The following is an 18,511-nucleotide window of genomic DNA, read 5'->3' on the forward strand; positions in this document are numbered from 1 at the left end:
ATTTTCAAGATTTTAAAATCTTGATTATGAGTAGTTTACAGTTATCTTTGAAAATTATTCATACATGTTAACCACTGTACTCAATTTTAATGGATTTTGAGTTCACAATTAAGAACCTGAAATAGTAGAAGAAAAAATACTCCAACTAGAAAGAAAACAACTTTGAATTTATTTATCCTATTGACTTCTCTTATAGTTTTCCACTGTCTTCTGTGATAGAGGCTGGCACTCGAAAAAAGTGCCAGTCTGAAGAGTATATGAAATTGATCACCTCGACGGGGAGGGGCCCCAGGATTGAAAATCCTGAGGGAAGAAGACTCTGGCTGGAGAGCAGTGAGGGTCTCTCCATCTGATGTCGAAGAGAGAAGGTGGATAAAGACTTTCTCCGGATGGTTACCCATTTTTCCTGCTGGTGACTGGAAATCTTTCCCCCCAACACTTCCCAATTGAAGGGATTTTCTGAAGAGACACCTGAGCAGACTTTACCTCAACTGCTGTTTTCCAGGGGTGAGTCAACCTGACTTTCTCTGAGGGGGGCTCAGGCTGCCAAGGCCTGAGTTTCCCCCAAACTTGAGGAAGGAGGAAAAGGGTTTAGATAGAGACTGGGACCCCCTTTTCCCACTTTCCTTTTCCCATTCTTCCCTGCCCGCTATTCCTTTTGTATTATCTGATTGAGTTAACATTAAAGTTATCTGTTCCCCAAGCTGAGTGTGAGTGAATGGATCAAGGGAAGACCTTTTGGGTCTCGAGTAGTTTAGGTAGAGGGACAAGAGCAAATTGGGGAGAGCAGCTTTAGCTAAGGAGGGAAGGCAGAAGGGGGAAAATCTTCAAACCCCCTCTCCTAACTCTGAGCCAACCCATTACATCTGCTGTCTCCCCTTAACCCCATTTTGTGAAGGGGGGTTCTCCTCTCTTCCCATCTCCTTACCAAAAGCCCAAACCTCCCTTTGGGGGGTACAAATCTTCTTCTTCTCTCTCTCTCTTTTATTTTATTTTTTAAACAGTTCCTGATGCTATTATTATAGGACTGTGGGACTATGCCATACCTTTCTATTCCTCTAAACTACTTGCTATTGCTTCTAATGTCAAAGTTGTCTCTTTCCTTTTTTCATAAAACTTTTTCTAGCCTCTGATTTAATCTTGAGATTTAATCTTAATTCTCCTCCTCCTGGAATCATTTCCCATGTAGAATTTTTAGGTCATAGTGACCTTACCTATTTTTTCTCTAAAGTCTTTAAAACATGCTGTCCCCTAAACTTTAGTGAATGACAAAATTATACTTGAGTATTTTTTTCAACTCTAACACAGGTTGTAAGGAGGAATGGTCACTTCTTCCCAAACGCCTTTTCTACCTTGGAAACCAGAGGTATTCATTGTACCTGGTATATGCTAAATGCTTAATGAATTTTTGTTGTCTATTGACTGCATGGTAAGAGGAGGGTTCAGGTTGTGCAGATTCCTGGGGCACTAGGTCTGGAGTAAGGAAGACCTGCATTCAAATACAGTCTTAGTCATTTACTAGTTGTGTGACCCTGGACAGAGCAACAAACCTCTGATTTCCACAGCTTCCTCAACTACATTTTTAAATATTATTTTACTATTTCCGCCTTTAATTAATTTAACTTTTCCTTTTAAGAATTTGGATGCTACATCATTTGATGCATATATATTGAGTATTGATTTTACTTTATGTCTATAGTTCCCTTTAGCAAGATGTAGTTTCCCTTCTTATTCTTTTTAATTGTGTCTCTCTTTTACTTTTATTTTTTTCTGAGATCATGATTGCTAGCCCACACTTTTGTGCATTTGTTCATGATGATCTTAAGGCTATTTTACTGGTGAATTCTTTCTTTTCTTTAAAAATTTTATTTAAATGATGGGTATTTCAAATGCTTTTTTCCTTGGGTCATAGTTGCTATTCTCTGTGGTGTCCAGTGTGGTGCATATACATAGATCTTTTTCTCCTTTTTCAGTTTAAAGACTTGGATGCATTTGCAGGTAGCAGTGACGGCGTTTTAGTAGACATTCTTCTGTGCTTCTGATAAAGGTCTCTGTGACCTTTTATTTCTCCAAAGAAATCTAACATCAGGCCTTTTGAAGAAATGTTAGTTTTACAATTCATGTTCTGCAAATGTATTTGCTATAGTATATTTAATATTGGTAACACAGTATGGGCAAATTTTCACTCCTGGCTAGTAAACAGTAAATGAATAAATGAATGAATTGCTGAAAACTTATGAGGACAATGTGATGTGAGGGCCGTCAGTTCTATGTCCAGGTGTAGATATCTCCTCTGGACTCTGGATTTTCCCCATTTTTTAAAGAAGATAGCATGATGAAAATAAGTAACCATGTTTAGTAATTTTTTGTGAATGAAATTCACAAATAAGAATGGTAAAATTCTCTTGATTTTTACATATATTGTGGTAACTTTTTTCTTCCTTTTTATGGGAGAAAATTATCTAATGGTTATCTTTACCTTACTCTAAGGTTTTTTTTTTTATTTTAAAAACCAGTTATGTGAATCCTTTAACTATAGACAGGACACACAAACCCTATCCATTTCCACTTTGATCCTTTTTCTGAACTAATAAGCCATCTCAAAACCACCTGTTTTCCTCTTTCTCATTCTAAATCCTATTCTTCCTTCTAGGACCAAATCAAGTGCCATATTCTTCAGAAAGGAAAATCCCTTGACTACCACATACTGTTTATACTTGATACCATAAGATTTAGCTCTTATTTTGTATGTGATTTTATGATTATTCTCTATGTGATTTTCTTTTTTAGCTGATGTTCTCTAGATTGTCTTTAATATAAAAATACTATTCTCAAATTATTTTATGCCCAGTATATAACTGGATTGAATTCCTTGAGGTAGAAATTATCTTCTGTTTGCCTCAGTTTTTTTTTCTTCGTATATTGTAGGCCACATATAAAAGAGGAAATAGAAACAGTTCTGGTATTTCAGGAACTGAATTCAAAAGGGCTCACTCCTCCTCATTTTTTACTCATTTATCAAGGAAGGCTTTGGGTTATCATAACGGGAAGACTTAAGACTTCACAAATATTTCCTGATAGCATATGATTTACAAGGCTTTTCTGCTCATCTCGTATTGGCCTGAGGAAGCCTATGGTAATTCCAGGAAGACTTGAGACTAACTAGTAGAATGATCCTTTATTTTTTTATAATTATTTGAATTTTACTCAGTGATCCTTCTTGCTCTTATGTTTGATTTTCCTTTAGTGGGGCTCACCACCATTAGACTCCAGAATGTAGGAAATAAATTTTCCTTTCTGGTCTCATCATTTGGTTATATTGAAGAAGATAGCATAATGAAAATAAGTGACCATGTTTAATACTTTTTTTGAGAATATCTTTCACAAATAAGAATTATCCCTCTCCAAATTCCTTCTGCATTTTCACTGACAGTAAGGTAAATGCTTTCTTCTATGTATATGGGAGAAAATATCTGATGGTAATAAATAAACATGGATATTTAAAAACAAAACCCATAGAGTAAAACCTTTGAGAGGAAAAAGCATGAAGAAAGAAGACTTTTTCCTGCTATAGGAGAACATGTTGTCTAGTACACACACTTAACTAAACCTTACATTAGCTCTGTACCTCAGAGAAAGACAATAAGCTGCCATCCCATGAATTGTGTTTAGGCCACCATTACCAACATTTAGGGCATGGTATATATCTGGGACATTTGAGAAAAAAGGGAAGGGTTGTGACTGCTATTGATAGGTACCTATATAATGGAAATTTTCCAGAAAATTCAGGGAATGTAGTAATTTTATTGAACTCTTGAGGCTTACATGGTTTTAATATTTTCTCTGCAAACAACCAAATTCCCTCTTTACCCCTACCCTCTCAAAGGCATAGGACCAGGGCCAACCAAATAATCTATCAATATACCTCTACTAATGGGCTAATCCATGGAAATATAACAGAAGGGGAGGAATACATTAAATCTATGTTCTCTTTTTTTGGAGATTTCATGTGTATGATCGTATTTAATGGCCCTCAGTCATATGAGGTCAGTTTTCTGGGGTCTTTGATAAGACCATTCATTTTTAATCTAGTCCTCATTTCTGATACGGTGGTTGTTCCAAGAGTTTTCCCATTTACCTCGTAGATATATTTGACAAGCCCCAACCATAACAATTAATTCTGTCTTAATGATTCAAATCATACTGTAGAGAACAAATTATAAATATAATATATTGTATTCATTACAAAGAAAAATTGCATCAAAAACATTTCCTCCAGTCAACCTTTGTCGTCCTCACAAAGGAATGATTTACAACATCATGGTTGCAGGTATGGTCCTCAGAGAAAATTTTTTAGAATTTTTTCTGTATCAATAGTGGACAGGCTAAATTTCTGTGGGGGATACACTTGACAAGGGCAAAAAGTAGAGATTACCACATGAAAAATCACAGATTTAATATCAATACTTGCAGTGGGAAAACTGTGATGCAAAACTTACTTTAATAGAAAAGACCATAGATTTGTTTTCAAAATTGAACATTGTGTACCTGGACATGAATAATAGAAAAGAATATTCCCTCTTTTGTATTCAGGATGCTTTTACTGTCATGCCATAGCACTGAAAGATTCTACTGTGGGAAATACCTGGATGACATTTTTCACAGTGATGGATATTCTGTTTCACTTATATAACAAGTTCGGATTTAACAAAAATAAAATCAAACATAAGATCCAACATAAAGAAAGCAGAAAAGGGCCATTGAAGAGAAAATACGTTTTATCCCAATATTTCATGTAATTGAAACTACATGTTTCTATAGGGGCAGGAAGAGAGAAGGGAGAGATTATTCTGTAATACAGGCAGATAGAGCACTGGACATGTAGTCAGGGATACTCCAAATATGTTCCCCTACACTTAGTAGCTCTGTGATTCTAGGCAAGGCATTTAATCTGTATGTCTCAGTTTCCTTACCCATAAAACAGTGATAATAAAGCACTTACCTCTTAGGATTGTTATTAGAATGAAATGAGATATTCATGAAAGTACTTTGTAAATCTTAAAGTGTTGTTTAAATGCTAGCTATTAATCTACACCACCACCATCTACACCTTTATGTTTTTAATCAATGATGCCTAATTGCATTCCAATATATAGAAACAAAGAAGGATTATCCTATAACCAGCTTTCCACCTTAAATACCCATTTACCCCCAACCTCTCCTCACTTTTATTTTATTCTTTTTATGATTTAAATTAACCTGAAACTGACCAACTTTTAATATGTATGTTTCTCCCAGTTAAGAGTATCAGAGATTAGGTCTTCCATCCCTCTGAAACATCTTTTTTTATTCCAAAATTTACAAAACTAAATAAAACACACATTTCTCCATATGAAGAAAAAGAAGATTTAATATAAATGTAAATCACAAATCTCTTATAATTTTAGTTGACTTTTCTTTATGTCTACATAATAAATCCCATCCACAAGGGCCCTAGTATCTCCTCACCATCTCTGCATCACAGAAGTTATCATCTAGGAGACTAATATATTCATACAAATTAAGTCTTTCATGTTTTCACCTTTCAGTTCACCCCTTTAAAACATTTCCCCTTAATTTTCCATCCTGCATTCCTTTTTGGATATTGTCTCCTCCTATTTGAATGTCAGCTCTTGAGGGTAAGAGCTATCTTTCTTTTTGCCTTTGTATCTCCAACATGTAGTACAGAGCCTGGCAAATCTCAGTCCGTCATAAGTGCTTGTTGACAGAGTGATATCCCAACAATTTCCAGGTCTTGTTGATTATTCTGCCTCATAAGCCTTTTTTTTTTAATATCTCTAACTCTTTCTATTCCCAGGCTACTATCCAAGCTTCTCATTCCCTTAACCTGGAACCTATGAACTTTAAAAAACTATATTTTGGTCATTATAATTCAGTATATTTGGTTTCCTTAGTGATCCTATGTATTTTATTTTGTACTTTATTCTGAAAAGGGGTCCATAGTCTTTTCACTAGAGAAGTCCACGACATCGATAAGTTTAGCCATATAACGAGACTATGAAATAGCATTCGTTTTTTTCTTTCTCCAGACTTTTCTCCTTCCAATCCAACCCTATTACAAAGGTGTATGTATAATATAAATATTTAAATAAAAATAAATAAAATGTTTTGTATTGGAAGGTTCTATATATGGCCATGAAGTGAACTGTAGCAATCTACAATTCTGATCTGGTTACTTCCATGTTCCAATACTCTGAATGGCTCTCCATTACCTATAACATCCCATTAAAAACACCTTGGCTTATAAAATCAAAGTTCTTCACTTTCTGGTCCTTTCTTGCTTTCTTAGCTTCCCTCTGCACTTTCTCCCATAAACCTTTTATGCCAGTCTGGTTGACATCTCCCAGACGCATTTTTTGCTATAATGTCTTTGTTTATGCCATTTTTTTTTTCTGGAATAGCCTACTTATGACCCCTCTCTCTTGACATTCTTCTTATCTGTCAAGGAACATTTTACCTTCTGCTTCCTCCAAGAAGCAGACCCTGATTATACTCCTTCACTTTGTTCTGCATTCTTACGGAAGTTGTTGCACCCAATACTGATGTGGCCCCCATACCCCACCTAGTCTTTACACTCTAGAGTCCTGGAGAATCAGATGCTTTTCTGCCTGCTATGGTTCCAAATGCATCCCCTTGGTTCTTTGTAGGTTATGGTTTACTTCAGGGTCTTAATCTTTTCTGGGTCATAGACTCCTTTGGTGGTGTGGTAAAGCCGGACATGTGGTAAAGTAAAGTGGACATGCCAGAATAAAAAAAAAATTAAATGTATAAAATAAAAGATGTAGGAATACAAAGAACATTGTACTGAAGAATGGTTATTTTTTTAAACTTTCAAGTTCACAGACCCCTTTATAACAAAAGAGTCTAATAAATCAGGGAAGAATGTTTGCCTGGAGACAGACAGATCCAGTTTTTAAGGACTTTACATTGAAAATAAATGAGAAGGGAGATAATTGCTTGTTGATATCCATTAAGTCAATTTTCATAGAGAGTAAGTCTGACAAAAAGATAAATGGAGAATCCTGTTAATTTAAAGGAGACTTCTTAAAAATATTTAAGAAGGGGACAATAATATACATAGCTTTAGAAGTTAATATGCAAATACTTATAGTCTATAATTAGCAAAATAGATTAGAGATAATAATTATAGAAATTAGATTTTATAACTATCAGTGAAATTTTGGTGGGAAAGCTTTTGTGAATGAAATATTTTTGATGGAAGAATAGACCCTATTAAAATATGTCTATATAATATTATGTTGTATATGATACATGTACATATGTGAAAATAAGACACAACATGACAAATAACACATAATACAAATAATACACAACATATATGCATGTCATGCAGATGTTTACATACATATTTAATAAATACATATATTTATCTATATATGTTTATTTATAGCTTTATTTTTCCATTTGTTCCTTTCTTCAGTGTAATTTATAGCCTCTCTATGCTTTTTTCCATTCATGATTCATTTTCATAGTGTCTCCATTTTCCAAAAATAATCTATCAAACATACTGGAGCTCTTCCCTTATGTCTTTTCATATTTTGTAGGTATCAGTGACACTATTCCCTTGCATTCAACATGCGCCTTTCAATATATATTTCATATATCAATATATTTATATATATACATATACATACATGCATTCTTTTGTATATATATATGTATTTCCTTTACAAATAAGTGGTTTTTGCATATTTACCTTCTTTTTTAGAATTAATGCTGTGTATTGGTTTCGTGGCAGAAGAGTGGTAAGGGATAAACAATGGAGGTTAAGTGATTTGTCCAGGGTCACACAGCTAGCAAGTATCTGAGGTCAAATTTGAACCCAGAACCTCCTGTCTCTAGTCTTGGCTATTAATCTATTGAGCCAAATAGTTGCTCCCTACAAATAAGTTCTGGTTCTAAATAGGCATTGTCTTTGGCCATCATGCACTTAGATTGCTTTAGTGGGAATATTATATCTAGACTGAGGGAAGCAAAGATCTTGTGAATTTTTCATGGACAGACAATGAGTTGGGAATTGGGTACTGGTCTGGGTTCCACGTCTTAGAATACATCCACATGTTCAGAGTGTGTAGAAAGGATTTTTATGTCACCTCACAATAGCTTTGAAAATGAACCTTCTCCCATTTTGAAGGTCCTTCTTTTGTATATCCCACCTCTGCCAAGAATAAGGATGAGAGTCCGCTCATATTGACAGTCAGTGTTGTCAAAATCAAGCTCAGAGTTATGAAAAAGAGATTTTTCTCTTCTAGAATAAACCAACCTCAAGTAAATCGCAACCCATTGGTCTCTCAGTTTCATACCATTTTCTAAGCTTTTCACATGGACAATGTGTGTCAAACAACACCAAATATTGAATAGAATAAGATCAATCTCATACTGAGCACTGATGACACAGTCCATAGAATGCCAGCCTGGAGAGAAGACTCATCTTCCTGAGTTCAAATCTGGTCTCAGACACTTACTGGTTGTGTGATCCTGAGCAAGCCACTTATCCTTGTGTGCCTCAGTTTCCTCACATGTAAAATGAGTTGGAGAAGGAAATGGTAAACCACTCTAGTATCTTTGCCAAGAAAACTCCAACTAGAGTCATTAAAAATTGGACATGACTGAAATGACTGTAGAACAATAAAACAGAGCACAGGACAAGATGTCCTTGTTAAGATTCAGAAATTCTACCCCCAGGCTATCGCTGTCCCCTGGAGCCCCATTTTTCCAGCCTTTTGATTTATAGAAATAAATTCTAATATGTCATTAAGAATGAGGTTTTCTCATTAAAAATTTGCATGTGTAAAAAATCCATAACAAAAAGTGTCCTTTGTTATATTCCATCACCGCTCTGATTCTGTGTGTTGTCCTCACAGAAGGGGTTGCCTACTTTGTCTGCCCTGATCCTGCCTCTGCTCTCAAGGTCCTCAGTCAGAAGTATAGACAAGGGTTTATTCTGTCACATATTTATGTGCTGTTCCTTTCATCCTTTCAATTATATTTGCCTTATAAGAACATGAGAAAGAACCGGAGCTTTTTGTTCTGAAATTGTATCACCTTGTTCGATATCTAACAAGGGCTCACTAGGAGGTGTTATCAAGGACACAGCTGGCGCTGACCTCGTGAAAGAAAGTTTTTATCACCCAAACTCTTCAGTGTTTTCTGTGCTCAAGACTTCAAGCAATATGTGGCACAAAAGCACCCAAAATCTCCCTGAGGGATACACAAATCACAGGGGAACAACAATATCAACAGTCACTGGATCAATGAACAAATATTTGCTATTTGGTCACTATTATGCCACAAGTTTTACATTAAATGTTGGGATACAAAACTAAAAATGAAATAGTCACTGACCCCAAAGAGCATATATTATATTGGGGAAGACAAGAGGTATGTTCTGTGTGTGTGTGTGTGTGTGTGTGTGTGTAAATAAATAAATATACCTGCAAAATAGATACTCAGAGATTTGTGGGGTAAGGTACTACCTATTTGGGGAGATCTGGAAATACCTCAGTTGTACAAAAAATCAAGTCATTCTCCAATTGATAAATGGGCAAGGGACATGAATAGGCAATTTTCAGTCAAAGAAATCAAAACTATTAATAAGCACATGAAAAAGTTTTCTAAATCACTCATAATCAGAGAGATGCAAATCAAAACAACTCTGAGGTATCACCTCACACCCAACAGATTGGCTAACATGACAGCAAAGTAAAGTAATGAATGCTGGAGGGGATGTGGCAAAGTAGGGACATTAATGCATTGCTGGTGGAGTTGTGAACTGATCCAACCATTCTGGAGGGCAATTTGGATCTATGCCCAAAGGGCGATAAAAGACTGTCTGCCCTTTGATCCAGCCATAGCACTGCTGGGTTTGTACCCCAAAGAGATAATAAGGGAAAAGACTTGTACAAGAATATTCATAGCTGCGCTCTTTGTGGTGGCAAAAATTCAGAAAACGAGGGGATGCCCTTCAATTGGGGAATGGCTGAACACATTGTGGTAGCTTTTGGTGATGGAATACTATTGTGCTCAAAGGAATAATAAAGTGGAGGAATTCCATGGAGACTGGAACAACCTCCAGGAAGTGATGCAGAGCAAAAGGAGCAGAACCAGGAGAACATTGTACACAGAGACTGATACACTGTGGTACAATTGAATGTAATGGACTTCTCCATTAGTGACAATACAGCGTTCCTGAACAACCCGGAGGGATCTATGAGAAAGAACACTATCCACATTCAGAGGAAAAACTGTGGGAGAAAAAACACCAAAGAAAAACAATTGCTTGACTAGAGGGGTCGAAGGGATATGGCTGGGGATGTAGCCTCTAAATGATCACTCTAGTGTAAACACCAACAACATGGAAATGGGTTCTGATCAAGAACACATGTAATACCCAGTGGAATTGCCCATCAGCTATGGGAGGAGGGGAGGGAGGAATAGAAAATGATTTTTGTAACCAAGGAATAATGTTTGAAATTGACCAAATTAAAAAAAAAATTGCCTCTTACCTCTGTTTCATTATTAGAGGAAAAAGTAGAGGAGGAAGAAACTGCATCTTGTGGCCTTTGGAAACTGATAAAGAAGACGGAGCTATTTCTTGGATTGAATATCAAGACAAGTCACTTGACCACTCTGTGCCTTAGTTTACTCATTTTATTACTCAATAATTCAAGAACTTTTCCAGCTCTAAATCTACAAACCAATGACCTCTGTCTTTTTACTAGCAATGCAAAAAAACTGTCTTCCTTGTTTCCTTGCTTCCATTGTATGGGAAGCCCTAGAAAGCATATAGGAAGGAAATATCTTTTGAGATGTCTTACCCCGAGGACTGAAATTCATAGAACGTAATCTAAGAATTAACCTTAAAAAAATCAGAATAAAATTCCATTTGGAAACAGGTCCAGATAAAGGAGCAAAGACTTTAACCTCATCTTTTATGCCATTTCTCCTTCCTCAACTGCCCCCAATATGTCTTCAGTTCTGCTCTTGCTCTTGGTGTCACATGATCCATACAGTCTCTCTAGCCTGCAGTGGAGTCAACATGACACTGAATTAAGAATCTGAATATCAGGGCCCCACTTCTAGCTCTTCCATTCTGTATCCTTGGGCACATCTCTCTTGAGACCTTTCCAAGCCTCATATACTTTTCTAGAACCACAAAGTGGTTGGACATGGTGACCTCTAACTTTCAGTAATTAGTCAATGATCCTAGGAGATGAAGAAATGAGTTAAAATGTCATCTGAGGATCAGGAATAATTTTTCTCATGTCCAGGGATCTGTCAATAACATTTGAATAAACCTAATCCACTCCCACCTTTTAAAATCATCTTCTCTTACCAAAGAAATTATAATTATCTACTAAAATATTGTAACACAACATCTAGTTTTTGAAACTATATTACTGATCTATTCAGGCTTTTTTACATCATTTTAGTGCCCAAAGATATGGTTGTACTCACCAACAGGAATGTGCCTACTGTTTTAGTGAGTACAATAGACCCAGCATTTAAAACATCTGCATGTTCTTCCTACGAGGTCTCACTTCCCACCTCCTGCCTTATGCCACATTTGGGGGGAAAAAGCCCCCTTGTTTGCTGGTGCTGCCAAGATGTCTGATTGATCTCCTAGGCAGGAACAAAGTTCTTTTGCAATGTTTCTGCTGTAGTTATTGCTGCTATAGAAGCAGTATCTTTTTTTTTTTAAATCTTTATTACCTTTCCAGCAAACAGGGCTGTAAAAGTGAATGCTGTTGTATAAAGTGGACATTTAATAAAGGTTTATTGAGAGAGAATCCAAGAAACATACTTTCAGCTCTCACTTTTGGGCTCATGTTGTCATGAGGGTATCTAGTATCCTTGGAACTTGGGAAGGCTTTCTAAAAAGCGATGCTGTCTTGCTCAGCTTATTTTTGTTATATTTTTTTAGAAATTTTTATTTAGTCAATTTAGGACATTATTCCTTGGCTACAATACTTACATTATTTCCCTCCCTCCCCTCCACCATTCCCACAGCCAACATGCAATTTCATTGGGTATTACTTGTGTCCTTGATCAGAACCTATTTCCATGTTGTTGATGTCTGCACTAAGATGATCATTTAGAATCTACATCCCCAGCCATAATCCCTTGACCCATGTAATCAAGCAGTTGTTTTTCTTTGGTATTTCTACTCCCACAGTTTTTCCTCTGAATGTGGATAATTTTTTCCCTCATAGACTCCTCCAAGTTGTTCAGGATCACTGCAGTGCCACTAATGAAGAAGTTCATTACATTTGATTGTACCACAGTGTATCAGTCTCTGTGTACAATGTTCTCCTGGTTCTGCTCCTCTCACTCTGCATCACTTCCTGGAGGTTGTTCCAGTCTCCATGGAATTCCTCCACTTTATTATTCCTTTGAGCACAATAGTATTCCATCACCAACATATACCACAATTTGTTCAGCCATTCCCCAATTAAAGGGCATCCGCTCATTTTACAATTTTTTGCCACCACAAAAAGTGCAGCTATGAATATTCTTGTACATGTATTTTTCCTTATTATTGCTTTGGGGTATAAACCCAGCAGTGCTATGGCTCCAAGGTGACATTTTTAATTCATTCTGATTATTCTTTTGGGGGGAAGAGGCTTGAGACTGATCAGACCTGCTCTCTTAGTTTCAGATGTTTTCTGGACTGTATAATAGATGCAAATAGAATGGTGTTTCCATTCTAGTTCCACTGGTTTGAATAGACCTAGGGAGGAGTCCTTTTTATCCTTGTGAGAGAACAGTAAAGGCCAGTGGGAGTACCTCCCCTTGGTTATATTAGTGTATTGTTAGCCTCTATGTCTGTTCAAGGTATTTCAGAGGTAAGGTTGGGACATGGGGCTGGGGTCATAACTATTTGGACCACCAGGAATTAAAGGGAGCTAATGATGAGAAAGAATAGGACAGGAGAGATCTCTTAGAATTCTTAGTACTTGAAACTTGCCCAAGAGAGGCTAAGTGCAAGAAGAAATCATCTAGATGCCATCCACATGCCAGGGTGGTACTAGATCACCTCAGTGTCACCTGAGGATAAAGAAGGTATTGACAAGAAATATATGGAAGATCAAATCACCTGCCAGAACCAGGAGGGGAAGGGAAGAGAGGAAGGGAGATAAATTTGGTCATATAAATTAGGAAAACTTGCATGGATATTTGTTATTACATGCCATTGGTAATATATATATATATGTATATATATACATATATATATATATATATAATACTAAGTAGTAGATACAAAAGAACTCTATAAAGAGGTACTAGGATGCTAATTATGCCAAACATGGTTGCATTTACTAGTCATGGAAAGGGCAGATGCATTAGAAAACTCAGTATTTCCACCCTGCCTCATTGACTTGCTTCCCTCAGTCAGGCATAGGGACTGGGGATCATGGAATGTTGGACTGGGGGTAGGATGGAGAAAGGCTTACTTGCTTTTAACTACAGGATTTTCCCAGGGTGGGGTGGGGACAGTGGTACTCTCTTTCTCAGAGAAACATGCTCCTTGGGAAATCACCTTAGACTTAGAAATGATTAGACTTAGAAATGATTCAACTCATGCCTGAGAGGATGGAAACAACCTTCTCTGAATCCAAATGCACCCTTCTCTAACAAAGAAGGCTATGCATTAAAAAAACATGACTCTCCATTGTGTTCCATTTGTTTTTTTAAAAGCCCATCATAAATTCTTCTTTGAAACTTTCAAAAATACATATACATATATTAAAAAGAAATATATGGAAGCCACCATCAAAACTGGATGCTCAGATGACCCTTGGATTCCCAGATCTCTAAAGAAACATTTGAGTCATGTAGACCATTGTAAACTGTTTACTGAATGTTGCTATTTTGGCAGCCGGTCTTACTTCACACTTTCCTAAAAATCCCACTCCATTTGCTCGTTCAGCTGGCAGTAGTGTGTCCTTGAAAGGAATTTGGCGGCTGTGCCATCCCTTCATTTTTCCATTTTGCCTGGTCTGTCTTCTTTAATTCCAATCTGTTAAGTGCATTTGGAGCTGCCTGGAAAGGGAGGGATTTGGGATGGGGGAGGTTATGCCATAATTAGCATTCTAGTACTTCTTCAGATTTCTTTTGTATCTACTAATTAAATTCAACAAACATTTCTTGTGTGCCTACTGTGGGCAAGGTTCAGGTTACAGTAGGCTGAAGGAAAAACTATAATCCTTATCCTTAGTGACAAATTCTTGTTTTTTGAAGTAAAAGGGAATTAAAGCAGAGTCCAGGCATTATGCAATCACTTACCGTAGTCATGAAAATAAACATGTATGAAGACAGTGTCTGGCTCCCAAATAGAGTCACGTTTTGGGAATCCCTCATTTTTTCATCTATTCTCTCTTGTCCTAGTTTCACTGAAAACTCTTATTTGGTGGTAGGGTGAGGATGGCAATTGTTTGTATCTCTGCCTATGATTCCTCATTATCTGTAGAATTGTGGCCAAACAACTCCTTGTGACATGTAAAATCTTACTTTATTTGGCCCTAATATTCCCCACTTTTCAAACTGATCATTTTATTCACTCTGGCCAAATGGATCTGTGTCTGCTTACCACAATTCTTTTGCTCATCATGTCCTCTCAGTAAGAAATTCTTTTTCTTTCTCCTCTTTTTCTTGAAATACTATATGTTATTTAAAGTTTTCCCTTCATTTGTAAAGTTTTTTCTTCTTATCATTCCACAGTGATCTCTTCCTCTATTGCACTCCCCCAATATTTATACATAAAAAGATGTCAGATCTAGTATTATTTTACATAATTGAATTTCTCTTATGGTACTACAGGACACATATTTACAATTTAATAAATTAAATTCAAGAAACTTTTTAACACTGAGAAGTGATTGAGAAGCACAGAAAACCTAAGATCTTGACTTTACCTTGTTTATTAATTTCTTTAAAAATTGATTCAGCAGAACAAAATGCAGACAAAAGAATCTCCAGAGACAAGGTGCCTCCCACGCAGACATCAAAATCATACAAGATTTTATGACAAATGTGACTATGGGGATAACTTGTTCAACAGTCTGATGAAATGAGCCATAATGTGGGAGGAGTTCTGCTCATCAAAAGTGCTCACCAGCATCTTTGAAGATCTCTTGCACTGAGCCAGAACAAAACTAGGATGCCTTTTCAGGGTCAAAGTTCACCTAATGATCCTGTTTAAAGTTAATATTCTATTAATTACATAGAGCTCTATAGTAATGCAAAGCCGCTGCGAAATCTGTGGCAGTGTAAAAGGTATTGTTCTGAAAAGCCGCAAACAAAGTGGATGAAAAACAGACTGCAGCCTATGTAATAAAACTGAAGAAGCAGCTTGCAGAGTAAGCTCATCACATTCTGGAAAAACACTGAAAACAGATGATGAGCTGAGCCAAGAACTAAATAGAGAATCTCACTTGGGAAAGTGCGGTGTTTTCCATGATCCCAGGCTGTATACTTCCAACTGTCTCTTAATACCAGGAATCTTCTAGAAAAGTAAAATTTCTCATTCACCAAATGGCAATGGAAAGATATGTGTCTTTGGCTAATTACTGAGGAGTAATTTAATGGGTATGAAAGGTTATAAAAGATGTTAATTCTAAATGCATATAATAGAAGAGATAGGCTGATCATGGGGAAGTCAGGTAGCCTGATGGATAGAGCACTTGGATTGGAATCACGAAGACTCGTCTTCACGAGTTCAAATCTGACTTCAGATACTTATTACCTATATGACCATGTGCAAGTCACTTGCACATGTGGTTTCTATTTGCCTTAGTTCCTCATCTATCTGGAGAATGAAATGGGAAACCAATTTACTTTCTTTGCCAAGAAAACACCAAATGGGATGAGAGAGAAAGGACCTGACTGAAATGACTGAACAGCATCAGGCTGGCCATATAGCTAGGGTATAATGACATTGTTGAGATAGTAAAGGAACTAGAGGAATATCCACATTTTGAACATATCCCATTAGAGACTTTATGAAAGAAAAAATGCAAAGAATTTTACAATGTTAAATGTAGCATTTTTAAAAACATTAGATTATTTTGTAGTAGTATTTAATTGAAATAAGATTTGGGTGTATAACTTAGCTCTATGTAATTAATAGAATATTAACTTTAAATAAGGTCATTAGGTGAACTTTGACCCTGAAAAGGCATCCTAGTTTTGTTCTGGCTCAGTGCAAGAGATCTTCAAAGATGTTGATGAGTACTTCTGATGAGCAGAACTCCTCCCACATGGGAACTTTTTATTTAAGAGATAAGGAAAGTGATTATAAATGTAGAATAGCAAACATATGAACTTTCCAGAATATTCCTGGTTCAGAAAAAAGTGCAAATCCACTGAGTTAGATATATAAATTGAGAATATAGTTCTTATCAATAATCCACAGAATATATGGATTGATAAATAGGATTCTGGATTAATTAGCCTGCCTTGATACCAAGCCATGCAAAGAATTCTCCATTAAAAACCAAGCCAAATAGGAAATGAGAGAGCAAAAGAAAGAATTACAGAGGGAGGAAAGGAGAGAGAGAAAGATAGAAGGAAAAAGTTTATCTTCTTACTTCCGAGAACAATAACACTCTTGCCATTTGCCCTTTCCATTCTCTAGAAATGCCAAGAGACTGAAGAAAGCATGAAGTTAGATTGAATATCTTCTATGTATTATCCATTACTACTCACTCCATCAAGATGTGTGCAATCGTCTTTCTTCTTAATAAAACCAAATCATCAGCACTATCTGGGCACTGGAGAAAATATCATATCAATTATACCTCAAGCTACTTTGATGTCCAAACAAGATGCATGGTCCTTTGTCAAAGAACCAGTTAGCTTTGAATTAAGGAGGTCCTCTCCTGTTTACAATGGAAATCTGACTTCTCAATTCAGTCATAAGACTTGTTGCTGTCCACTTTCTCAAGACTTTCTATTCTGTGACAGTATTTTGTGTGAAACCTAATTCAGGCCAGTAGAGTAAACAGGCTGGGATGAAAGTGCAATCAGGACATGCAGGGCAAAAAATTACATTTTACTAATAACAATAACATAATTTACTAATAACTAATAAAAAATTCCTGAGTTTAAAAAGAAAATATGAATTCAGATAAAAGACTTCTGGAATTCCACTGTGACAATCAGTCCTGAGGGGTCAGAAAGGCATAACTGTATGTCGGTGAAAATTCTGCTAGAACCTTTGATATCAGCTCACTCTGGATTGGGTTTTTTTATGCCTCAGACAGCAAGGAAACCCATCTACCCTTTGAAAAAAGCCAGTCTTATCTACATAAAATAAGTGCTTCTCCTACCAAAGGCTCAAAGTGACATAGGAAAAGTATGTTATTACATCCTTTTCTTCCCAAAAGGTAAATGGCGATAAAACTTCAGTTAAATTATGATCATCTCAAGGACAGCTAAGCAAGAGGGCTCCTAATAGCAAGCCGACAGACTGTGGAGGAGCCATGGTCTCCAATGGCAGACAAAGAATATAAACTTCTGAAATCATGGATCCATCAAAATAAAAAGGTCTGAGGCTTTTGTGTCACCCCACCTAAACCATATTATCTTTTATCTTTAAATGTAAATGTTTGACATTTATAGGCTAATTGCTTGAATGATGAGACTTAAGGCATTTTTTTTTACTTCTCCACAGCCTTTATTTGACTTATATCTATATTACATCTATATTTTAAACTCTGACCTTCCTTCATAGAATCATAACTATTCCAAGGTAATAGAGTGGCGAGGGCCAGGCAGTGGGGGGTTAAGTGACTTGCCCAGGGTCACATAGCTAGGAAGTGTCTTAGGTCAGATTTGAACCCAGGACTTTCCCATCTCTGGACCTAGCTCTCAACCCCCTGAGCCACCTAGCTGTACCCTACACCGCTAATCTTTAGAAGAGTTTGGAACACTTAGTCTCTCTCCCTCCCACCTTTCTTTCTCTCCCCCCTCCATCACTGTCTCTCTCTCTTTCTCTCTGTGTGTGCCTTACCAGTTAATCTAAATCTTTAATAGGTTTTGTGATAAGTGGGATCCCAGAAGCTCAGTGTGGGGGAAAGATGCTTAGGTCTCCCATCAAGCAGGGCTACCATCTTGAGTCCCCCCTCCCCCTTTTATGATCTCTCCCTCACTGTCTCTGTCTCTCTCTTCCTCTCTCTGTCTCTGTCTCTCTCTGTAAATGTGCAGATAGATAGTGTCAGAAGCTTGTTAGATAGAGGATGAGGTCTGTTTTCTTACTAGCCTACTCTCATGTACTGCCACACTTATTCTCTCCTAGCCAGCTTTATGCATGCCTACTATATGTACATACACACATGCTCACATATCAGCACTATAAACACATGGCATCTGTACTCTAAATGTATATATATATGTGTGCGTGTGTTTATTGATGTACAGCAGGACAAGT

At 36.7% G+C, this 18,511-nt stretch overlaps 1 protein-coding gene across 1 annotated transcript in view; it reads left to right on the forward strand.

Moving 5' to 3' along the window:
• The first annotated feature begins 200 nt into the window (after positions 1-200).
• LOC130453573 (cAMP-specific 3',5'-cyclic phosphodiesterase 4D-like) overlaps positions 201-18,511 on the forward strand; it is a 352,871-nt gene continuing 334,560 nt past the window's right edge. The window contains exon 1 of the mRNA XM_056820816.1: positions 201-507. The gene's annotated coding sequence lies outside the window, so the exon portion shown is untranslated. The remainder of the gene's footprint in view (positions 508-18,511) is intronic.

The sequence above is a fragment of the Monodelphis domestica genome, chromosome 3 (genome assembly GCF_027887165.1).
Source record: "Monodelphis domestica isolate mMonDom1 chromosome 3, mMonDom1.pri, whole genome shotgun sequence".
NCBI lineage: Eukaryota > Metazoa > Chordata > Mammalia > Didelphimorphia > Didelphidae > Monodelphis > Monodelphis domestica.